Below are 25,971 nucleotides of genomic sequence, written 5' to 3'. Positions count from 1 at the left end.
CTAAAGATGACCTTTGAAGCAATCTTAAGCAGGGTTGACACTAGGCATCATGGTAACAACAGACCACAAGGAAAACAAAACACACACTTAGGCACATGGGTTTTAACAGCTGCCTTTGCTACATCAGTGTGGCAAGCTCCCAGCACATGGCCAGAGGACGACTCAAACATTAGAGTAAAGCTGCCAGATTTGGCAAATCTGGCAAGGTTGCTTCAACACTGCCACTGGCTGCATGAGATACCCACACACTGGGAGCAGATGCCAACACGGCAGTATCTATTGCACTACCAATGGGATGCTCTTAGTTCATTCCCTCCAGCCGCTACCAGTAACAGTGACAAGACCAGTCAATTACAAAGCCTCACCCTTGGGTTGGGAACTCAACCGATTTTCTTCAGGCACAAGCCAAATTTGGAAAGATAAAAACTAGAATGATGCTGCTGGGAATGTGCAACCCATTCCCCCATAGTTCGAATGGATATTGTATGAAATTTCACAAGCAAACCATTCCCAAAGTCCTATTGACAATATTGGCAGGTTTGCTGGTTGATGGTCAGCCATTCTATACAATCTGCAGCATGCACAGCACAAACTACGAAAAGCCAGTGAAGGAGACATCTACCAGGAGAGGTCGAGTCATGACAGATTGATTGCAGATACGATTCTTTTATAGTTCAACCATGGAATTCACTCTGCTCCAAATTCTGCAAACATTTTACAGCAACTAACGGTTAATCTACTGAGAGTGATGGTGCCTTTTACCAGCTGTAGTAACATCAAGTTCTTTACAGGAAAACCCTAGAACTCAAATCCAGAACTCAAAAGTCAAATGGCAAAACTAACTGCAATTTGCTATGTGTTCAAAAGTGCTAGCTCCCAAGACACCCTCTTTGTAGAACTGTAACAATGCTTTCCGTTTGCACCTTCCAACTTGGGCACCATTCTTCACACACCGGCCAAAGGTCGAGTCAATCAGTCTAGCAACTGTTCACAAAACTCACAAGGAAAGTCTGTGTTGCCTTCAGACCAAGTCTGTTAAAAGGATATGGAACCAAGGCAGATGGATGGAGTTATGTTACAGATCAACCATGATCTAGCTGAATAGCCTAATCCCTCCTCCTATGTTGTTATGCTCCTACATTGCCCCAACAGACCATGCATGGCGTTACTTGGTGTTGGCTGAACATACGATGGATTCTCCTATCACTTCTACAGGTGAATGGTATTAGATTAATGCAGGGTGTAAATTTTGCTGTATGTTTGGCCAGCAGCTGAATTAAAGAATTAATTAACATTTGCAGCTGAATTAACAAATTAAGTGCATCATAGTGGTTGCATGGCCTAATGGATAAAGCTTCATTATGGAGGTTATTGGAAGATTGTAGGTTCGAATCCTGCTGCGATGGTTTGGTTTCCCCGAAGGGTAAACAGGCACACAGCGGAGATGGTGCCTTTGACCAAGAGCCTACTTTCCCTGTCTGGTCGGAGTATTTGTCAAACTGTAACAAAACAAGCTCACCACCAAATCGGTCCTAGCTTTCATGACAAGTATGGAAATGCTATTCTTTTGAGAAGATTAGCATTCTGTGTTACAGTCTGGAGTTATGTTGCGATGCAGTCTCTCCTACTGGCAAGGTCACCCCTCAAAATTGGAGGGAGACTAGAGGGATGGACCAAGTGTTTGCAAGAAATTGAGTACAGATGGGCTTGATTGCAAATTTGCCTCTAGGCTCATGGCTTCTGCTATACTGATTACCTCTGCATATTGGGTCTCATAGTAAATCAATGAATTATAGAAATAAAAAAAACACATTAGTTGATGAAATTGCCCATCGCCTGGCAAAAGCAAGCTCAGCATTCAGCAGGTTCACCCACAGGCTTCGAGAGAACATGGACTTTGTCTCAAAACAAAGATCAAAGTCTGAAATAAAAACAGAAAATGTTAGAAAAATTCAGCAGGTCTGGCAGCATCCGTGGAGAGACAAACCGAATTAATGTTTTGAGTCCAATATGACTCTTTTTCCAGGCAGTGGTTCTCACATCACTTCTCCATGGTCGTGAGGCATGGACAGCTTCTCGGCATCACACAGAGCAACTGAATGCATTCCACCTTTGCTGCTTAAGATTTTTCTGCAACATCAGGTGGCGGGAGAAAATCCCTAACGTGGGGATGCAAAGTGCCACATACCTGATAGAGGGTATTCTCAATAGAGCTCAGCTTGGCTGGGTCGATCATGGATTCGTATGAAAGATTCCCACATACCAAAGTCAGGATGACCAGCAGTTCACTATCTAGGTTGGTAATGTTAGATTTGTGATGTTAAACCAAATATTGATTTGCAGGTCTGATTGCATACGGTTGAATTCATTGTTGGAGGGGTGAGTGTAGGTACTGGCTTTGTACTGTGCTCGCTTGACTCTGTTCTCCTTGAATGTTGAGATTGCTTGATGACAAAGATTTCTCCATTTGGATCTATCCAGGGTTGCTTTTCCCCCACCATCACCCCCCACCCCCCCATGTCATGGAGCCCAACTTACAGGCTCTGAGATTGGCTTTCAGAATCTGAGTCTAGGACACCCAATGCTGTGGGTTCCCTTGCTCAGCTGGACGTGGAATACCCCCCTTTGGAATGTGAGAATTCACCATATGTACGACATGGCAAAACTGAGCTCTGATGAGCTTGTTCCAATGCTCAGCATCCCCGACTTAGGGATATAGTCCTGCCGCTTGATGTTGCAGATAGATCTCGAGCAGCGAAGGTGGAATGCAATCAGTTGCTTTGTGTAATGCCAGGATGCTGTCCATGCCCCACAGCCATACAGAAGCGATGAGAGAGACTTTGATATTTGTTTTGAGACAAACTCCATGGTCTCTCCAAAGCATGTGGGTGAGCCTGCCCAATGCTGAGCTTGTTCTTGCCAGGCATTTGCATCAATGTTGTGTTGTTGCACTTAATATAATGCGTCTTTAATTCAGCTGCTGACCAGTCATACAACAGAATTTACAACCTGCAATAGTCTAAAACCATCCACCTGCAAATCTTGGGGCAGAACTCAGAATCTTTCTACATTTTAAAACTAGGCTTTCTCCAGAAACGGAAGAGTGATTTTACTGACTTGCCAGATAAGGTGAAAATCTGAGTGAAAAACAAAATAAAATTCCTGGAAAACCTTCCAGATCAACTGCAATTTCCTTTGACCAGAAGGCATTAAATTTACCAACTTATTCAAACAATGCTGGAATCAGTCTAGTTCAGTAATATCGATATTGCACTGGTAATGTGCACAAAAAAAATCCCTCTCTATTCATTAACGGTGCCAAGGTTTGCAGAAGTTATAAATGGTAGTGCCAAGGTTTGCAGAAGTTATAAATGGGACAGGAAGCATATCTATAGCTTCAGCATTTCAATGCATGCCAAAGGGAAAAAAACTTAGCTAGAACATCAGTGTTAAATGGTAACATCGGCAAACCTTCCTTAACAAGCCATTCTAAAAAGTCTTAATAAGTGAGATCTCAATTTGATATGGGGAAATCTGGCTTACAGAAAGTATGAAGTTAGATAAAGTGACGGAGCTAAATACAGTTATTAACCTCAGGTTATTTCTGCTTCAAGGATGTGTTAAAAGAATGCTGCAAAATACCACCCTAACCTGAAGTGCTTATGTCACCTCTATATCAAAGTTCAAGACTTCATGCTCACCCCAGTGCAGTACAGGAGAGTGTTCTGTACTAATGGAGGTATCATCCCAAGGACAAAACCATAGGGCCAGCTCGTTCTCGAGCTGCTCAGGGTGGGAAACAACAACAGCTTGCATTTATATAGCGCCTTTAACACTGCCAACACAAAACAACTATTCTACACAAATTACCTCACTTCGAAAGTAATTCACCTTGCAGTATTTCAATATAAGATGCTATATAAAAGATTATTTTACCTTCACAATATCTAACTATTTTAAAATTAGTCATTGCATTGTTAGGCAGCACCCATCCTAAGCCCATACCCCTGATTAGTGCTTTATCTCACTAAATAAGAATAATGCTTGAGAGTTGGGCAAACAATTATAATTGCAATCTTATTGTTAAAATGCTAAATAAAAAAAATCACAGCAACCTAGTTTCAGAATAGCATGAGATCAATAGTATTTAATAAATCTAAATATCTTCAATGTCTAAAGTTTATTTAATAAGAACTTTTGATTTAATCCAAGGCTCCCAGAACCTTAGATTATGCACAAAGTGAAAGCATCTGATCTGTGCTATCTAGACAGAACTTGAATTTACTGAAGAGCAAATTTCACTGTTGGAGCCCAGAAATCTTGCAACCAATTGGATAGATGCACTTGTCTTGAAGTTGAGATAAAGAGCTCATTGTGCAGGATATTATCAGGACTGGACAGAATTTTTAAAAAGGGCAGGGTTAATCGGCAAGTAATTAGGGGACATCAGGCTTGGGTTTTTACAACTACAAATAGGAGGAGGAGGGAGCTGCATAGTGTTAACACTGTGACAGTGATGCTTGATTTAAGAAAAGTAAGGATCCAAGGAGGAGGATGGGAACATATTCGGAGTTTAGAAGGAATAAGGTTCATCCTCGCCATGACCATGGCGTGTAAAATATCAGCAAATGCAATGTTTGAAATGGAAAAGGAGGTAGGAGGCAGGTGTTGAGCAAAGTATTGCCCATCAGCCAATGTTCTCCATGGAGGGGAGATTCTAATGAAACCCCCTTTGAGTTTTGGTCAGTGTGGTAAGACCTAGAAAATGGAACAGAAAAATCCCTTAAAACAGGAGTTTCATCCAACACTACATTTTAATTCATTGTTTTTTCCATTTCACCTTTCACAAAGCAAACTGATAATTATAATAATCCTTGGAACAGAGAAAGTGAAGATGATGTGAGGGTTTGATAGAGTAGATAGGGAAAAACAAACTGTATTCCTCGTTCCCAAAACGGTCTCCTTTATACTGGGGAGACTAAATGCAGACTAGGTGGCCACTTTGCGGAACACCTTCACTTAGGCTGCAAGCATGGCCCAGGCCTTCCTGTCACTTGCCATTTCAACAGCCATCTTGCTGTCATGTCCACATGTCCGTCCTTGGCCTGCTGCAATGTTCCAGTGAAGTCCAACACAAACTGGAGGAACAGCACCTCATCTTCCGATTAGGCACTTTACAGCCTAACATTGAGTTCAACAACTTCAGACCAAGATGACACTCCTCCATCTTCACCCCTTTTTAAAATCCTTTTTAACAATTTTATTTATTTATAATTTTATATTTATTGATTTATTCATTTTCTCTTTTTTTAATCTTTTCCCTCCAACCCCCTCCACCAACCCCACCCCCCCCATCCACCCACCACCATCACACTCCACCCACCACCATCACACCCCCCCCCCCCCACCCCACCCCCACACTCACACACCACCACCACCACTCCCACAGGGCCACTTTTTTCTATGTTTTGCTTTCATAGAGTATTGACCCTTGTTCTGCTATCTCAGCTTTATGCTACTCTCAGCACCTTCTTTAGTCTTTAACACTATCATGAACACTCCCTTTGTCCTATGCCCATGACATATTTGTCAATCTCTCCTCATCTCCCACCTATCCCTGACCTTCCATTTTGCTCCGACTGCTCCACCCAGCCTTAAACAATATTAAATCCATCACAATTCTACTTCTCCTTGGTTTTGAATAGTCACACAGACTCGAAATGTTAACTCTGTTTCTCTCTGCACAGATGCTACCAGACCTGCTGAGTTTTTCCAGCACTTTCTGTTTTTATTACAAAAAACTTTTTTTCCTAAAAGGGTATGTTTTCCTGATTCTGCCAAGTACTGTCCTCCCAGTGCCAGAGCTCAAAAACAACCAGGTCAGATTCTGAATCTGGAAGAGAAAACACGTAACTATCAGGTTAGGTTTTGCTGCCAAAAACAATGGTGAGGTAAATCGCACTTACTGTTATTTGTGAATAGATGCTACACAAAGTTCAGGCAAGGAGTGGGTACACATTCAACATTTAAAAGCTACTATCCAAGTTGCACCACTCCGCCGTCAGCTTTGCAAAAATGGTGTCTCGCTATCTGTCTCATCATTAACAGGCATTCAATATTGAGGAATTGCTGTATTTGCATAGTAGATACGAACTAAGCCAGCCGCAGATATTAGGATTAGTAACTACAAGTGCAGGTACCTTCTAATGACATAGTTAAGTGTTAGCAACGGCCCGTCAACTTCTCTGGCACCAAAAATTATAAAAGCTATAGAGGCACATCCCTTCAGATTGTGAATTGTTTTAGGAGAATTTAAAAATGTCAAACTTATAATTAAAAAAAAACCTTACTTTTACTCCATCATTTTATATCTCTTTTAGTCCATTCTTTTTTTTCCCTCTTTCTCTTTTTGAACCTGATTTGGCTTTGAATTCACCCGCCTTCTCAGTCCTTTCATTGTTTTAATGTCTCAATTAAGTCTCTTTGGTTAAGGTTAGTTGCTATTTACTCAAGTTCCAGGTGACCTATGTTGCTCGCTGCACTGTTATCAACTCACACGCTCAGCAAATTAGTGGGCATTCTTTTAAGATGAAGCGTGCAGAGACAATTCTAACTAGTGGCAGATGCTGCTGGATACCATGCCACAGCAAAATCTGGTCCATTATTTTTCACAACTGAATTCAAAGAGACAGATGTGGCCATTTCAAAATGAATTATTCATTGTTTACATGGCAGGCCAGGTCAAGAAAATTTGATATTCCTCGACTGGCTTCCTGCTCGAGGAGGAAGATGACAAGGGGGATGGTGAGCAATAGCGAAAAGGTTTTACTCAAGGATGATTGCTAATGTCAGACAGAAAGAAACCAGATCCCGGCATCATTTTCACTACAAAGCCACTTCTGTAACACAAGGGATTTCAACATAACCTATATCGCTGTCACATATGTATGGGAAAGTTTCCTTTCTCACCTTTGCAAACACTATGCCACAACTAAGGGTGACATGCACATTTTGAGTGGATGCTATATGACTCGCACTGAATATCCCATTACTGAAAGCTCAGTTTCATTGTAGGTACCAGACTTTTTAAAGTAGGTTTGAGACCACATTCGACCTATGCTCCATGATACATCAAGCACCTCAGGCCACTCACACTCTGGGTTCTACATTACTGCGAAGCAGAAGCATCCCAGCTCAGGCAGGAACATGACAACAACACAACTTCACTGTAATGAAAGCCTGACAAAACAACAGAATCTCTTCAATTTCTTTAAAGTTGTTTCAGTTAAGTGAATTAATATTACTTCAGCAGAAAAGGTTAATTGAGGTGTTGGTAAAAAGCAACAAGAAGGAAATTAATCTAACAGCAGCAATTTTCTTCCGCACAATTCTAAAATAATTGGGAATTTTTCAAAAAATAAGTTGTGTCCAGTTACATTTTTAGAGGTCAAAATGTCAGCAATGTAATAAATAAGTGAAAAGACCAATTCAAGATAAATCTAATAACCGTTGAACCAATATGCCTGAGGGCTATAAGTGACATCTCACAAAGATTCTAGGCCATCAAATATTTAAAGTATATATTTTAATATGTAAAGTTAATTTATCCTCAGTTCTACCTCCAAAAAAGCATTATAAATTTTAAACAAACTGTTGCAGTATAACGCCATTTTTAAAAAAAAGATTCATTCATGGGATGTGGGTTTCGCTGGCTGGGCCAGCATTTATTGCCCATACCTAGTTGCCCTTGAGAAGGCACTGGTGAGCTGCCTTCTTAAAACATCGCAGTCCGTGTGGTGTAAGCACACCCCCAGTGCTGTTCGGGAGGAAGTTCCAGGCAATACATTTCAAAGTCAGGATGGTTGAATGACTTGGGAGGGGAACTTCCAGGTGACGGTGCTGCCATCTATCTGCTGCCCTCATCCTTCTACATGGTAGCGGTCATGGGTTTGGAAGGTGCTGTCGAAGGAGCCTTGGTGAATTCCTTCAGTGCATTTTGTAGATGGTACGCGCTGCTGCTACTGTGCGTCGGTGGTGGAGCGACTGAATGTTTGTGGATGTGGTGCCAATCAAGCGGGCTGTTTTGTCCTGGATGGTGTCAAGCTTCTTTAGTGTTGAGCGAGCTGCACTCATTCAGGCAAGAATCCATCACACTTTTGACTTATGCCTTGTAGATGGTGGATAGGCTTTGGGGAGTCAGGTGAGTTACTAGTCGCAGGGTTCCTAGCCGCTGGCCTGCTCTTGGAACCACAGTACTTAAATGGCTAGACCAGTTCAGTTTCTGGTCAATGGTGACCCCCTCAGGATGTTGATAGTGGGGATTCAACAATGTAATGCTATTGAATGTCAAGGGGCGATGCTTAGACTCTCTCTTGTTGAAGATGGTCATTGCCTGGCTCTTGTGTGGTGTGAATGTTACTTGCCACTTGTCAGCCCAAGCCTGGATATTGTCCAGGTCTTGCTGCATTTGGACACGGGCTGCTTCAGTGTCTGAGGAATCATGAATGATGAACATTATGCAATCATCGGCGAACATCTTCTCTTCTGACCTTTTGATTGAAGGAAGGTCATTGATGAAGCAGCTGAAGATGGTTAGGCCTGAGGAACTCCTGCAGTGATGTCCTGGAGCTGAGATGGTTGATCTCCCAACAACCACATCTATCCTCCTTCCAACAGAGAACTTTCCCCCTGATTCTCATTGGCTCCAATTTTGCTAGGGGTCTTTGATGCCACACATGGTCAAATGTGGCCTTGATGTCAAGGGCAGTAACTCTCTCCTCACCTCGGAAGTTCAGCTCTTTTGTCCATGTTTGAACCAAGGCTATAGTGAGGTCAGGAGCTGAGTGGCCCTGTCAGAACCCAAACTGGGAGTCAGTGAGCAGGTTATTGCTAAGCAAGTGCCGCTTGATAGCACTGTTGACCCCTTCCATTACTTTACTGATGATTGAGTAGACTGATGGGGCAGTAACTGGTCGGGTTGGATTTGTCCTGCATTTTGTACAGGACATGCCTGGGCAATTTTCCATTTAGCCAGGTAGATGCCAGTGTTGTAGCAGTACTGGAATAGCTTGGCTAGGGGGGCGTGGCAAGTTCTGGAGCACAAGTCTTTAGTACTATTGCCGGAATATTGTCAAGGCCCATCGCCCTTGCATCATCAAGTGCTTTCAACTATTTCTTGATATCACGTGGAGTGAATTGAATTGGCTGAAGACTGGCATCTGTGTTGCTGGGGACCTCCAGAGAAGGCCGAGATGGATCATCCACTCAGCACTTCTGGCTGAAGATTGTAGCAATTGCTTCAGCCTTATCTTTTGCACTGATATGCTGGGCTCCTCCATCAAGAAGGATGGGGATAGTTGAGGAGCCTCCTCCTCCAGTGAGTTGTTTAATTGTTCACCACCATTCACGGTTGGATGTGGCAGGACTGCAGAATTAGATCTGATCCATGGGTTGTGGGATCGCTTAGCTCTGTCTATCACTTGCTGCTTATGTTGTTTGGCACACAAGTGGTCCTGTGTTATAGCTTCACCTGGTTGACACCTCATTTTTAGCTATGCCTGGGTGTTGCTCCTGGCATATACTCTTCATTGAACCAGGGTTGATCTCCTGGCTTGATAGTAATGGTAGAGTGGGGGATATGCTGGGCCATGAGGTTACAGATTGTGTTCGAGTACAATTCTGCTGCTGCTGATGGCCCACAGTGCCTTATGGATGCCCAGTCTTGAGTTGAAAAATCTATCCCACTTAACACAGCAATAGTGCCACACAACACAACCGGGGGTTAGCCTCAATATGAAGGCAGGACTTTGTCTCTCCTCGACTCCTACCAATACTGTCTTGGACAGAGGCATCTGCAGCAGGCAGGTTGATGAGAATGAGGTCAAGTATATTGTTCCCTCACCACCTGCCACAGACCCAGTCTAGGAGATATGTCCTTTAGGATTCAGCCAGTTCGGTCAGTAGTGGTGATACCGAGCCACTCTTGGTGATGGGCATTGAAGTCCCCACCCAGAGTACATTCTGTGCCCTTGCCACCCTCAGTGCTTCCTCCAAATGGTGTTCAACATGGAGGAGCACTGATTCATCAGCTGAAGGGGTGGGCAGTACATGGTAATCAGCAGGCAGTTTCCTTGCCCATGTTTGACCTGATGCTATGAGGCGTCATGGGTTCCGGAATCGACGTTGAGGACTCCCAGGGCAACTCCCTCCCGACTGTGTACCACTGTGCCACCAATTCTTCTGGGTCTGCCCTGCTGGTGCGACAGGACATACCCAGGGATGGTGATGATGGTGTCTGGGACATTATCTGTTAAGTATGATCCTGTAAGGCTGACTATGTCAGGCTGTTGCTTGACTAGTCTGTGATACAGCTCTCCCAATTTTAGCACTAGCCCCCAGATGTTAGTGAGGTGGACTTTACAGGGTTGACAGGGCTTAGTTTGCCATCATCTTTTCCAGTGCCTCGGTCAATGCCAGGTGGTCTGCCTGTTTCATTTTTGTAGTGGTTTGCTACAACTGAGTAGCTTGCTAGGCCATTTAAGAGTCAACCTCATTGCTGTGGGTCTGGACTCACATGTAGGCCAGACCAGGTAAGGACGACAGATTTCCTTCCGTAAAGGGCATTAGTGAACCAGGTAGGTCTTTACAACAATCAACAATAGTTTCACGGTCATCACTAGACTGTAAACTCCAGATTTTTATCTGCCGTGTCAGGATTCGAACTCGTGTCCCCAGAATACTAGTCCAGCGACAATACCAGTACGTCATCACCACCCCTTTTTACAACTTTTCCACCCGATTAGAGTTTTTTTATTCATTCGTGGGATGTGGGAATTGCTGGTTAAACCAGTATTTACTACCCATGCCCAATTGCCCTTGAGAAGGTGGTGGTGAGCTGCCTTCTTGAACCGCTGCAGTCCATGTGCTGTTAGGGAGGGAGCTCCAGGATTTTGACCCAGTGACAGTGAAGGAAATGCGATATATTTCCAAGTCAGGATGGTGAGGGGCTTGGAGGGGAACTTCCAGGTGGTGATGTTCCCAGGGTAATGCTTTGGGCATGTGGGTTTGAATCCCACCATGGCAGATGGTGAAATTTGAATTCAGTAAAAAAAATCTGGAATTACAAGTCTGATGATGATCATGTTACCATTGTTGATTATTGTAAAAACCTATCTGGTTCACTAATGTCCCTTCGGGAAGGAAATCTGCCTTCCTTACCTGTTCTGGCGTACATGTGACTCCAGACCCACATCAATGTCCTTGTTAATGCCCTCTGAAATGGCCTAGCAAGCCACTCAGTTGTATCAAACCACTAAACATCTCAGCTTCAGCTGGGTGAAGCAGAGATGCAGAACAGCAATATTTAGGAGGTGGAAGTAATGCTAATGTTTCTCTCTGCACCATTCATAATCACTTTCAATGTTCTGTTGCTGATGGTGACTGGGCCACAGCTCTATAGGTGCTGGCTGACCCCTAACACCTTCACTTAGTGCTCCTCTGTCATGCAAGAGCTTAAATGTTCAGTGCCAGCAAGGTATTCAACTCTGGGGGCCGAGGAAAGGGCAAAAATCAGAGGATGATGAGCCTCAAGCAGCCCATGGCCAACAATCAGGCACTTGTTGTTTCAAGGAATCATTGAATAGAAATCAAGAATCAGTGCAGGGACATGGAGGCCATAATTCTGTGTCCACACCGCTGCCTACTCAGAGGCCGTGAAGATAGACCTACATTTCCTACAGTGCTGTTCACAACCTCAGAATGTCCCAAAGCGTGATAGCCAATGGAGTACTTTTGAAATGTAATCATTATGATAATTAAGAAATGCAGCAACCAATTTACAAACTTCTACAACCAGGTAATCTGTTTTTAGTGATGTTGATTAAGAGCTAAACACTGGGCAGTAACAAGAGATAACACCCCTGCCTTTTTATGAGATTATAATTGTTAGTTTTCTACAAGTGGATCCCAGATTTAAAGTGTCTTTAACATAGTGAGGCATGCCAGGGCGTTTTGAACAAAATATGACACTGAACCGCATAAGGTGACATTTAGGACAGATGGTCAAAGAGGTAGGCAAGGAAGTGCAGAGTTTTAGGGATGAAATTCGAGAGTTTAGGGTCCAGGGAGTTGGAAGCCTGGCCGTCAATGGTGGAGCTATCAAAATAAGGAATGTACAAAAGGCCAAAATTGGAGGTGCACAGGGGTCTTGAAGGGTTTTGGGATGAAGGAGGTTACAAATATAGGGGTAGAGAGGCCATGGAAGGATTTGAAAGCAAAGATAGCTCTGTGCCATTTCACATGATAAACTTACTCATTGAGACAAAGCAAGCAAGCCTAAATTCTATTCTATGCTCTGATGCTTAGAAACAAATCTGTGTATTCCAGGTTCACTTGCACTTCAATTAATTCCTCATTTATCTGTAAAGAGATGATTCATCACTACTCCACATATGTAAACAAATCAGGAACTAGCTATGTAAGTGATCATGCCTATAAAGCTGTGTGCTGTCAATTTTTACTGCTCTAAGATAGGATTTCCAAGTCTGGGCATTTTTCTCCTAAATTATACAGGGCAAATTTTTACAGCAACAACAATGGGATCCAAACGCATTGTGCTTCAGCTAACCTGGATCATCAATCAATAGTGCAAAGGTCTGTCAAGGATCTTATATTAAAGGCCCCATAAAGAGACTCCATCTTTTGCTGGCACCCTCACCTCAAATGATAAATGAGCTCTGCAGTTATTAGCATCTCATTTAGCCACAAGCTGCACCCAATATTAACGATACCTGGCCAGATGCAAAATTAATTTTATGATTACTTCAGCCTCAGAAACATAAGTCTAGATTTAATATGCTGCAGCAGCTAATTATTCATTATTCCCCCCATGAGAAACTATTGGAGTGAGGCAGAGATTGAATCTTCAGGGCACTCTGAAAACATTCTCCAATATTTCTGACAATATTTAGCATATTGACACCAATACACTAGAGTTAACACAAGGCACTTTGAGGTTTCTTAATGCATTTAATTCATCACCTTAAATTGCTTCCATCCCTGGTACCAACAACAACAAACATGCAATTACTGCTATTTCATTCCAGTATTAAGATCAATATTCTCTCCCCAAATGCAACCCAAATTTGGAAGAATTATGAAAATCTAGGATTATGTTATTGGGTTTTCTCCCCCACAGTACAAATAAACATCTTTAATCAGACAAAATGAAAATACTGTGGATGCTGGAAATCTGAAATAAAACAGAAAATGCTGGAAATGCTAGAACAAGACAACTCTGTTCTCCGCAGATGCTGTCAGAGCTGATGAGTATTTCCAGCGTTTTCTACCTATAATTAGCCAATGTCACACCTTACAAACGTGTGACACCTGTTATGTCCATGATCAAATAAATGGTTTAACTTGCATTAACATGCCTGGGATTAATACCAGCCGGCCCCAACCTGGAGTCATTACTGACCCATCACTTGTATCCTTCACAATTCAATCCGCCCGATTTATTCCAAACACATGGCCTTCACCTCTTCCTCCAACATGTCTTTCCCTATCCATGGTTTTCTCATCAACTGTTTTTGGTTCTTCTGCTTGAATATGCCAACTGTATATTTAAAAATGTTAATACTATACCATCCACATATCCAGATGGTTTTGACAGATCAAAAAACATTGTCATTATGCGCTTACTTCATAACCTTTCATAAACTTCCAGTATATCCTCTGGCTTACCAAGAGTAGCACCATGTGAGGTACAGAAGTAGTGTGTAAATCTCATTCCACCACTACATTTTACTCAAGTGCTAAGAACTCTGCCTGTGGAATTCTACAACAGGTGATTTTTTAAAAATTCATTCACGGGATGTGGGCTTCGCTGGCTGGGCCAGTATTTATTGCCCATCCCTAGTTGCCCTTGAGAAGGTGGTGGTGAACTTCCTTCTTGAACCGCTGCAGTCCATGACAACCCCACTGAGAGAAAAACAAAACCAATTCAGTATACTGGTTCTACAAGAGGGTGATGACTTAGTGTAACCACGCATTGGATCACTTCTGAACTGACACAATCTCCATTATCTGCATTATTCTCTCTGTTATGGTCCTAAAGAAGGGGTCCATTTAGTCCACCCAGAGAATATCAGGTGCAACTAAAAACCTCATTACTAGTCGGAACTCAAGCTCTAGCTCGGGCTAATTATATTCAGGCAACAGGGTTGACATCCAGTCAAAAATCTCTATTTCTCTCAATTCCAACAAGGCCTGGTTGGATCTGTCATTCAACCCATCCAAGAAAAGAATTGATTTCCGTTTGGAAGACTCATCTTCATGACAGACCTTCACAATGCTGCTTTAAAAAGGTAGCAAAATTAAGACTTTCTTTCTTGTTTCCTCCACAGGAAATTGAGGAGAATGGGTGTTGAGAATGTCTTTGAGATTAATATTACTTCTTCACTTCCTCTGAGCTCATGTTCTGAATACTATATGCCATTTACATGTCTAGATGTAAGGAATGCAACTTCTCATTCTTCAGGACATCTGACTGATTTTACCTATTAAGGAGGCACAAAGCTCAAGACTGTAGGTTGAAATATTTCAATGTTTTGAGGCACTTCCATCAAAATTCAGGTATCACATATGCAAATTCCTTCTACACAAAATGAAGAAAGGTAGCCAGCTCCCTATATACCTGGGAATATGCTAAGATTAATCAGCTTCGAATCAACCCAAGAACGGAACAGCAATTACATTGTGTAGCCTTACATAAATTTACACATAACTACGCTCTGCAGGAGAGTAAAACACTGTGCAACTTGGTAAAATACTCTCTGAATGACTGCATTTTCTGACCTACTGTGAGCAGTGTCACAGGTGATCAACTAGTATTTAACATTTTGAACAGCAATAGTTTAAGGCTTGGAAGTCTATAAATGGTTATTACTTTTATTTATTATCTGGATGATTTGTGAATCAACAGTTTCATCCTCTATCTTAAAGACTCTCTCTTTAGCCACAATTCTCTTGTGGACAAGCTTTAAAGGCAATATGTATAAATTACAGTAATTAATTAACCATTCTCTAGCAACTTTGATACATCGTCAAACAATCACCGTTAGTTTGTTAGACATAACTGCTTTTCATAAGCAAATATTATCTCGCCGTTATTGGCTTTACTGTCCTCTGATTGCTAAAAATAGATTTTATATTTTCTGCCTCTACAGAAATCAAATCTACACCATTCTAACCTTTATTAAAATATGGAGTGTTTTTGAATGCTGTGGCTCCATCCCATACCCATTGAGGTGTGAATAATTTCTGCTGCTAATTCTAACCTTATTGCTGGCACGTGCTGTGTTTATATTATAGTACTGTAAAGGAAGGCAGACACAATTATATTCCAAATGCAGCCTTTGGAACAGTAAACCACACACCTCCCCTCCATTTTCCAGCTGAAATGTGGCTGGCTGCCCTCGCCTGCTTCCATTCTTACCTATCAACTACGGTTTATATTTATATAGTGCCTATACATCCAGTAGTAGCCAGAGGATCTCCTAAAATGGCTTCTCTTCCCACCTCAACACCGTTGCCTCTTGATCCTCAAGAATCTATCCTTGGCTACCTCTTATTTCTCAACTGCCTGCAGCACCATCTAAAGACATGCTGCCAAGTTCCACATGAATGCAGATGACACCCAACTGTACCTCATGGCCATCTCTCAATCCCTCCACTGGCTCCGCATTGTCAAACTGCTTGTTCGACATCCAATCCTCCAATTAAACATTGGAAGGCTGAAGCCTTTATTGTCAACCACCATCATCAATTCTGTTCCGTCGACACTGATTCTGCCATTTTCTCTGCTGACTGTCACGGGCTGAATCAGACTGCTCGCAATCTCAGTATTCTTTCTGAACCCTTAGCCAAGCTCCTGATTCCATATCCAGTTCATCACTAATATTACCTACTTCCATCCCATCTCCTTGCCTCAGATTATCTCACTCTCCAGATGTAAATATTTCAATGTTCTTATGGCCAGCCTCCCATCTAGTTGTTGAAACTTGAAAAGAATGAGCAGGTATACTGCACCATAGTAACAGAGAATATAGTTTGTGTTTGTTTTCTCCCCTCTGCTTCTGGGGGAATTTATTTCTTTTGGCTAACGCTTTGCCCCCTAGTTTGAGACCCTCTAGGCAGGGGAAAACACCACTCAGCATCTGTCCTGTCAAGGTCTCTTAGGATCTTAAAATTGCAATATTATTAAAATCTATTTATTAAAAATCTCTGCTGGCATGTCAGATTGAGGAACCTGCATAGGCAAGGAAGCTATGTTAATGAATCCCTGTGAAGTGCCAAAGGCAAAAGAAAATGTGTATTGCAATCAAGGTTCAAATATGGGCAAACATTAACTGCATGTTACTTTTTTCCCCACTCTCCTCCCTACTCAAAACCATTTTCTTCCTACACTCCTCAACCCATGCTGGTACCTCACTTGAACCATTCCATTCGTGTGAGCAGTGAATCCTTCATTGCTCTGCAATGACAACCATCAAGGTTGAGTTTAATCTTGTCCTCACATGAACAACTTCCCACAGGACTCACCGGATAGTAAGTGGAACTCGGAATCATTGCTGCTTTTTACACTTACATGTTAGGATACCGAGGGTAACTGTTGAGTACCTGATACCAGCCAGATTTGGATCATTTAAAACATAGACAGAGAAGACAGTTGGTATTTTCCTGATTTCTATCTCTCAATTCAAAGCTGTGCACTCACCATCTAAGCCTTCAAGCAAGTGAGAACTTAAAAATTCCGATAGATGAATCTGTCATTTTCAGCAACCAGACTTTCAGTAACCAGACAAATACTGGCTATGAATCAACATAACTTGAATTTCTACGACACATACCGCCTCAACTAGGAGTGGGAGCTGCTAGATAATATCCATAAGTTCAACAGAGGAAAGCAACCCAATCCTTTAAGACCCACTACACAAATCTTTGAGATCCCTGAACCAAACACCCGAGTCAGTTGCCAAATTATCTTGGCCTTGGAACAGCATATCATTCCCAGTGAGTGAGAGATTTCCAAAAGTGCTAACGTTTTCTCCTGTACCATGCACCAAAACTGCACAGTAACTACATAGAATTAACATTTTACTTTTCTGAATAATATTTTATATAAAAATACATATGTTACGATGCTGCCCAAGGTAACAACACAGCTCCCACAGGCTGGAAACTTCTGCTGTAGAGACTGGCACAGAGAGAATCACATGTCCAAAACAACGGGACCAGGAAAAATTCCTTAATAGATGTGGCACCTTTTAGGACTATGGGAGCATAAAAATATATTTCAGATATCATGAATATGATTCTTCTAAAAGCACAAGGTTTGAGCTTCCTTAAGCTATTGATCTGATAAGTACTGGTCCAAGTACAAGTTCCTTACCTGTAGATAGGAAAATTTTATCAGATGCTAACCAAAAAGCATTCATCTACATTGTGCAGCACTGGGATAACCTCTAGATTAGCCATTTGCAAAACAACCACAAAAGAGAACTATATATTCAATATTTTCTTCTAATCAGCAGCTCAAAATTTACAAGCAGCTGCAACTGCCTTCTCCGCCAGGGGAGTTTAGAAGATGCAGCAATTACCTGGACTTTCTGAGTATTGGACATGAGCAATGAAAATACCTCTTCACTTCACCAACTCACTAAGTCTTTCATAATCGTCAACCATGTCCTCCAAGTTAATGTGGCCATTGCCATGGGACAGCAACCAGAATTAAATGTATGTGGTTGAAATAATATAACAATTTGGTTACATCAAGACGTCTCACACCAATTCTGAAGCTTTTCAATTCCTTCTAACCTTATGAAAAGTGTTATGACCCAGCAGTTGGAAAAGCTGAGTTATTTAAAAATCCCAGAGGGAAACTTTAAAAAAACTGTCATAATCCATATTTTTAAGTGGTATGTTTGAGATGCAACTCTGAATCCAGGAATAAGACCATCAATTCTCAAGAGGCTTTTATATTAAATTAAATGAAACATTTTATTAAGTTACAACACATTAAACACATATACATGGCTACAAATTACTACTATCATAACTTTTAACAAATTCCAAGACTGATCTCCATTAAGATAACAGCAACCCATAGACTTTCAGCAGATACAGGCAAAGCATTTTTACCTTACAAATTCAAAATGAGGTTCCTTTCACTTTGGTTCATGTGGAAACAGTTGTAGGCTTACAGCTGTTTTGATTTTACATTGCCTCTGCCCTGCACACACAAAAACTGCCCTCTGTTACACCCAGTACATGTCACTGAATGTAAATTCTCATTGCATCACCAGCTCCTTTGAACACCACCTTTTCTAACAATAAAACCCCTTTCGTAATACCAATTTTATTAGTAATATAAACATATTGCTTCATCTCTGCTAGCTAGGTGCCACTTCTTGAATGCTCTATTCAACAAAATGCAAATACACTCTACCTCTCTTACATCTCAAAACTAGTACACATCAAAGCACTTAGGCTAGCTGGCTTTAATCCAATTAAGACACACCCACAGGCTAAACCTCTGTTTTAAAAGAAAAATATTTTCCAATAATATTATATACATTCATAGCTTCATGTAAAAAAACTTACACTCACACATAAATCAGCAAAAATTGTATTTTATTTAGTGTGCTCAGCTACGTTCCTAACCAGTAGAAAAGATGGGTCGTTAAACATATTCTGCACTTTTCCAAATGACCTGCGCTGTGTAGTACTGTCAATTCATAACAACTGGCCTTTCTTTTGCAAAGTTTCTGAATGCAGCTCAGCTATATTCCTAATGTATTCGTTTATCTCTTGTGGTACACGTGGTGCAAATTTCAGTCCAAGTGTGAATCAACATGGTGGACTTGGTTTCCACAGCAATGATGTCTGGTTTGAGTTTTATCCCCATCTTGTTCACAAAAAGATATGAAACTAGTGGAATAAATTGCAGCATCTTAAGTATTTGAATTCAATGGCTCCCTGGCATAGTAATTCCAGAACCAGGTGACACAGTCTCAGAATAAGAGGTAGGCCATTTAAGACTGAGACGAGGAGGGATTTCTTCACTCAGAAGGTGGTGAATCTTTGAAATTCTTTACCTCAGAAGGCTGTGGAAGCTCAATCATTGAGCACCTTCAAAACAGAAATCAATAGATTTCTGGGTACTCATGACATCAAGGGATATGGAGATAGTGAGGGAAAGTGGCATTGAGATAGTTGATCTAATTGAATGGCAGAGCAGCATGGATGAGCCAAATGGACTACTCCTGCTCCTATTTTCCTATTTCCTACAACTGGAACACTGAACAACTTTTCAAGCTCCTTCTCTCTTCCAAACACAGAGGTTTGTCGAACAAAAAATATTGAAGCAGATTTCCCCAATCAAATGCCTGGCTCTCCAAAGCCTGTCAGACAAGACAAGTAGGAGTGTGATGGAATACTCTCCACTTGCCTAGATCAGCTCCAACAACATTCAAGAAGCTCAACACCATCCAAGGCAAAGCAGATCACTTGACTAGCACCTCATCCACTTTTTTAAACATTCACTCCCTCCACCATTGGCAAACCGTAGCTTCAGTGTGTTCCATCTACAAGATGCACTGCAGCAGCTTGCCATGGTTCCTTCCAAACCAGTGATCTCTGCCACCTAGACAGACAAGATTAACAGGAGAACGGGAACACCACCACCCACAAGTTTCCTTTCCAGTCACACACCATCCTGACTTGAAACTATATCACTGTTCTTTCACTGTCACTGGGTTAAAATCCCTGAACTTCCCTCCAATCCACTAACAAAACTCAAGGTTTCAAGGAAGCGGCTCACCACCACATTCTCAAGGGCAATTAGGGATGGGCAATAAATGCTGGCCTTGCCAAAGATACCCACATCCCATGAATGAATAAAAAAAACTTCATCTGACTCCAAGCAACCTCGTAGTTAAGTCTAACTCATCCAACCATAAGCCGGTTACAGTTGCTATGTGAATGCATCCTAACATAGGCAAGCTTCCTGTGCATTAATGTATCCAGAAGTAGGTGAGCTACACTGTACTGATAATGTAATCTATGATGAGTTAGTTATAATGCAGGGCAAATTTATCCCAAGGTAAACTATTTGCCCCTTAAGGTCTAAAAGCCCTCTCTCTAAGCATGAGGGGATGGTACCAAAAAGGTAATAGAACCATAGAACACTACAGCACAGAAAACCAGGCCATTCGGCCCTTCTAGTCTGTGCCAAAATATTATTCCGCTAGTCCCACTGACCTGCACCCAGTCCATAACCTTCCAGACCTCTCCCATCCCTATATCTATCCATGTAATGTTACTGGAATAGTAATCTAGTAGCCCAGGCTAATGTTCCAGAAACAGTACGTCAAGTTGCACCATTGCTGCTGGAGGAATTTAAATTCAATTAACTAATAAATCTGGAATAAAAATGTTAGTCTTGTTAATAATGGACATGAAACTACAGGATTGCTTAAAAAACCCATCTGGTTCACTAATACCCTTCAAAAGGAGAAAATCTGCAGTCCTTACCCAGTCTGGCCTACACGTGACTCCGGGTCCACAGTAATTAGACCCGCAGACTCTTAACTACCCTCTGAAATAACCATAGAGTCAGAGAGGTCTACAGCACAAAGAAAGGCCCTTCGGCCCATCGAGTCTGCCCCGGTCAAACAAATACCTAGCTATTCTAATCCCATTTTCCAGCACTAGGCCCACAGCCTTGTATGCCATGGCATCGCAAGTGCACATCCAAATACTTCTTAAATGTTATGAGGGGTTCTGCTCTACCACCCTTTCAGGCAGTGAGTTCCAGATTCCTCCCGCCCTCTGGGTGAAAAAAATTGCTCCTCAAAACCCCTCTAAACATCCTGCCCCTTACTTTAGATCTATGCGCCCTGGTTATTAATCCCTCCACCAAGGGAAAAGTTCCTTCCTGTCTACCCTATGCCCCTCATAATTTTATACACCTCAATCATGTCCCCTCTCAATCTCCTCTGCTCCAGGGAAAATAACCCCAGTCTATCCAATCTCTCCTGATAACTAAAACTCTCCAGCCCAGGCAACATCCTGGTAAATCTCCTCTGCACTCTCTCGAGTGCAAGCACATCCTTCCTATAATGTGGATTCCAGAACTGCACGCAATACTATAGCTGTGGCCTAACCAGCATTTTATACAGTTCCAGCATAACCTCCCTGTTCTTATATTCTATGCCTTGGCTAATAAAGGCAAGTATCCCATATGCCTTCTTAACCACCTTATCTACCTGTCCTGCTACCTTAAGGGACCAGTGGACATGCACACCAAGGTCCCTCTGACCCTTGGTACTTCCCAGGGTCCTACCATTCATTGTCATTCAGCTGTATCAAACCACTACAGAAAAAAATGCACGTTTATGTGTCTCTACGCCACGCAGACTGCAGCAGTTCAAGGCAGCGTCTCAACCACCACCTTCTCAACAGCATTTAGGGGTGGGCAATAAATGCTGGCCTTGCCAGAGATGCTCACACCCCAAAAACAAATGTAAAAACAAAACCTAAACAGGCCTTAGTCAACAATGCATGTGTGCCACTAGACCAGATCTTTCCATTTTGATATGTCAAAAAAAAATCCCAAAGGTGAGAGAAGCTGTCAATTATTTAGTACTGAAAAAACTTCACTTGAAGTCACTGGCCTGTTGCAAACATCTTGAGAAAGGAGAGGTGTTGGAAGGGTCCCAGCCTGATAATGTGGTGGACACAATTAGCCATTGTTTCATGTATGCACAAACAAAATCAAAACAAAACCTTCATCACAATAACATTACACCTCTTTAAGGTTTATTTTGATTCAGTGTTAAAGAGAGCTGGATCAGGACCACAGTCTGCCTCTTGTTGTTACTAAGCATAGAACACACTTAACATTAACCAGCTTTAAAGGCAATGCATTTATTGTTCAATATTCTCAACTTACATAACTCAAATTGTTCTCACTGGTACTTCATTACAATAAATTGCTCTCTTCAGACTCAAGTTTGTAAAGACAAAATCTATCAAACTGTTGGGAGTATTTTCACAATCCCCCACACACATTACACTTTACTGAAAAACCAATGACAACAACAAAGGGAGAAAGTACAAAAACCTGCAAAGGCTATAAAATCACAACAGGCCCATCTAAATTTATAAGGAAAAGGCGGATTATTTTTTCAAAGAGATACTTTGTCAGGTTCTGGTAAAGTTTCCAGACAAAATATGAACATTGCTTTATACATGTTGACAAGAGTTTCTTTCAGATTTCAACGACAAACACATGACATACTTTCCTGCAAAATTAAGTTTCACCAATTCCTTTCAAGCAAAACCAGTTGACCTCCAATCTGACAATAGAAAAGAAATAACTCCCCAGAGTCCTCTCATCACCTCCACCCAAGCAACCCCTTCCTGACTAATTCAAGGATTGTGAACTCTCTGATCATAGACACGCCCCAAAACTGTCTGTCCATGTCTGCCCCAGGTATATCCTTCCATCCTCATTCATGTCCCAGGCATTATCTCCTTCCACAGAGATTAACGTAGGTATCTGCTGCTACAGGATTCCCAGAGGTTTCCTCAGACTCAAAGTCCCCACTCCAGGCTGACAACCAGATGCTGAAATCCATGCCTCGACAGTGAAATCATCAATTCCAAAGATGCCTCCCAGATACAAACATCTTCTGCCCATGGTGCCCCCAGGTGCTCCGACACTGTCCCCCCCCCCTCCCTCCCCATTCCGACCATTTTCCCCATTCCACCCCAGGGTGCTCCAACACTTTCACCAACCCACCCCAGGGCTGCTCCAACACAGACACCCTGCCATCCCAGGGGGCTCCAACACTGTCAACCTGCCACCCCAGGGTGCTCCAACACTGTCACCCTGCCACCCCAGGGTGCTCCAACACTGTCACCCTGCCACCCCACCCCAGGGTGCTCCAACACTGACACCCTCCCATCCCAGGGTGCTCCAACACTGACATCCTCCCACCCCAGGGTGCTCCGACACTGACATCCTCCCACCCCAGGGTGCTCCGACACCGACACTCTCCCACCCCAGGGTGCTCTGACACTGACACGCTCCCACCCCAAGGTGCTCCAACACTGACACGCTCCCACCACAAGGTGCTCCAACACTGACACGTTCCCACCACAGGGTGCTCCAATACTGTCACCCTCCCACCCCAAGGTGCTCCGACACTGACACCCTCCCACCCCAGGGTGCTCCAATACTGTCACCCTCCCACCCAGGGTGATCCGACACTGTCACCCTGCCACCCCAGGGTGCTCCGACACTGTCACCCTGCCATCCCAGGGTGCTCCGACACTGTCACCCTGCCACCCCAGGGTGCTCCGACACTGTCACCCTTCCCACCCCAAGGTGCTCCGACACTGTCACCTTCCCACTCCAGGATGCTCCGACACTGACCCCTGCCACCCCAGGGTGCTCTGACACTGCCACCCTCCCACCCCAGGGTGCTCCGACACTGACACCCTCCCACCCCAGGGTGCTCCGACACTGACACCCTCCCACCCCAGGGTGCTCCGACACTGTCACCCTGCCACCCCAGGGTGCTCCGACACTGTCACCTTCCCACTCCAGGATGCTCCGACACTGACCCCTCCAACCCTAGGGTGCTCCGATACAGACACCCTGCCACCCCAGGGTGCTCAAACACTGACACCCTGCCACCCCAGGGTGCTCCGACACTGACACCCTGCCACCCCAGGGTGCTCAAACACTGCCAACCTGCCACCCCAGGGTGCTCAGACACCCTGCCACCCCAGGGTGCTCCGACACTGATACCCTGCCACCCTAGGGTGCTCAGACACTGACACCCTGCCACCCCAGGGTGCTCCGACACTGACACCCTGCCACCCCAGGGTGCTCCGACACTGTCACCCTGCCACCCCAGGGTGCTCCGACACTGTCACCCTTCCCACCCCAAGGTGCTCCGACACTGTCACCTTCCCACTCCAGGATGCTCCGACACTGACCCCTGCCACCCCAGGGTGCTCTGACACTGCCACCCTCCCACCCCAGGGTGCTCCGACACTGACACCCTCCCACCCCAGGGTGCTCCGACACTGACACCCTCCCACCCCAGGGTGCTCCGACACTGTCACCCTGCCACCCCAGGGTGCTCCGACACTGTCACCTTCCCACTCCAGGATGCTCCGACACTGACCCCTCCAACCCTAGGGTGCTCCGATACAGACACCCTGCCACCCCAGGGTGCTCAAACACTGACACCCTGCCACCCCAGGGTGCTCCGACACTGACACCCTGCCACCCCAGGGTGCTCAAACACTGCCAACCTGCCACCCCAGGGTGCTCAGACACCCTGCCACCCCAGGGTGCTCCGACACTGATACCCTGCCACCCTAGGGTGCTCAGACACTGACACCCTGCCACCCCAGGGTGCTCCGACACTGACACCCTGCCACCCCAGGGTGCTCCAACACTGACACCCTGCCACCCTAGGATGCTCCAACACTGACACCCTGCCACCCCAGGGTGCTCCAACACTGACACCCTGCCACCCCAGGGTGCTCCAACACTGACACCCTGCCACCCCAGGGTGCTCCAACACTGACACCCTGCCACCCCAGGGTGCTCCAACACTCACACCCTGCCACCCCAGGGTGCTCCAACACTGACACCCTGCCACCCCAGGGTGCTCCAACACTGACACCCTGCCACCCCAGGGTGCTCCAACACTGACACCCTGCCACCCCAGGGTGCTCCAACACTCACACCCTGCCACCCCAGGGTGCTCCAACACTGACACCCTGCCACCCCAGGGTGCTCCAACACTGACACCCTGCCACCCCAGGGTGCTCCAACACTCACACCCTGCCACCCCAGGGTGCTCCAACACTGACACCCTGCCACCCCAGGGTGCTCCAACACTGACACCCTGCCACCCCAGGGTGCTCCAACACTCACACCCTGCCACCCCAGGGTGCTCCAACACTGACACCCTGCCACCCCAGGGTGCTCCAACACTGACACCCTGCCACCCCAGGGTGTTGATGTCGCTCCTCCCCACCCAGACCCAGTGGGTCAGTCGGGCTCTACACACATCAGGCCTCAGCTTCACCCGGGGTAAATAAGAGTGAGGCCGCGGATGGGCCGATCCTCCATTACCTTCCCCCTCAGGCTCCCTCCGGCCTCCCGTCTCCAGGCAGCAGCTCGAGCAATGACAACCTGACGTCATCGCGCTGGCGCAGGTGTACACCCGCGCCTGTGACGTCATGCCGTTCTACGCGCCGGCACCGGAGGCTGCTGGGAGCTGTAGTCCGGTTCCGCCTCTCTGGTGCTGGGAGCAGGCAGCATCTGCTGAAAGAGAAGCAGAATTAACGTTTCGAGTGGAATATGACTCCTCTTCACTCTAGCACCCAGGGGTGGGGTCAACAGTATTGGAGCACCCTGGGGTGGGGTCAACAGTATTGGAGCATCCTGAAGTGGGAGAACAGTGATGGAGTACCCTGGGCAGTGGGACAGTACTGGGGCACCCTAGGGTGGGGGTGGGGGTGGGGGGGTGGGGCAGTGCTTGGAGTATACTGGGGTGTAGGAGGGTAGTGCTGGAGCAACCTGGGGTGAAGGCGTATAGGACATGAGCACCCTGGGGCAGGGGGCACAATGCTGGAACACCTTGGGGTGAGAGGGGGTACAGTATTGTAGCATCCTGCGGTGGAGGGGGATAATGCTGAAGTACCTTGGTGTGGAGCGTTCTGTTGAAGATTCATATTCATTTCAAAATGTTAACCCTATTTCCCTTTCCACAGATGCTGCTGGACCTGCTTAGTATTTCCAGCACTTTCTGTTTTTTTTTAAATTTCTGGTTCTCTGTAACTCAGGTGGAGGTAAAAGATCCCATGGCATTATTTGAA

General features: G+C 44.4%; 1 protein-coding gene across 1 annotated transcript in view; it reads right to left on the bottom strand.

The window, feature by feature from the left end:
- r3hcc1l (R3H domain and coiled-coil containing 1-like) overlaps positions 1 to 25,293 on the bottom strand; it is a 134,457-nt gene extending 109,164 nt beyond the window's left edge. Inside the window, exon 1 of the mRNA XM_041210300.1 lies at positions 25,226 to 25,293. The gene's annotated coding sequence lies outside the window, so the exon portion shown is untranslated. The remainder of the gene's footprint in view (positions 1 to 25,225) is intronic.
- Positions 25,294 to 25,971: the final 678 nt, after the last annotated feature.

Source organism: Carcharodon carcharias, chromosome 17 (genome assembly GCF_017639515.1).
Source record: "Carcharodon carcharias isolate sCarCar2 chromosome 17, sCarCar2.pri, whole genome shotgun sequence".
NCBI classification, from domain to species: domain Eukaryota; kingdom Metazoa; phylum Chordata; class Chondrichthyes; order Lamniformes; family Lamnidae; genus Carcharodon; species Carcharodon carcharias.
Note: the sequence above shows the minus strand (reverse complement) of the source record. Positions and strands in the feature narration are given on the sequence as shown.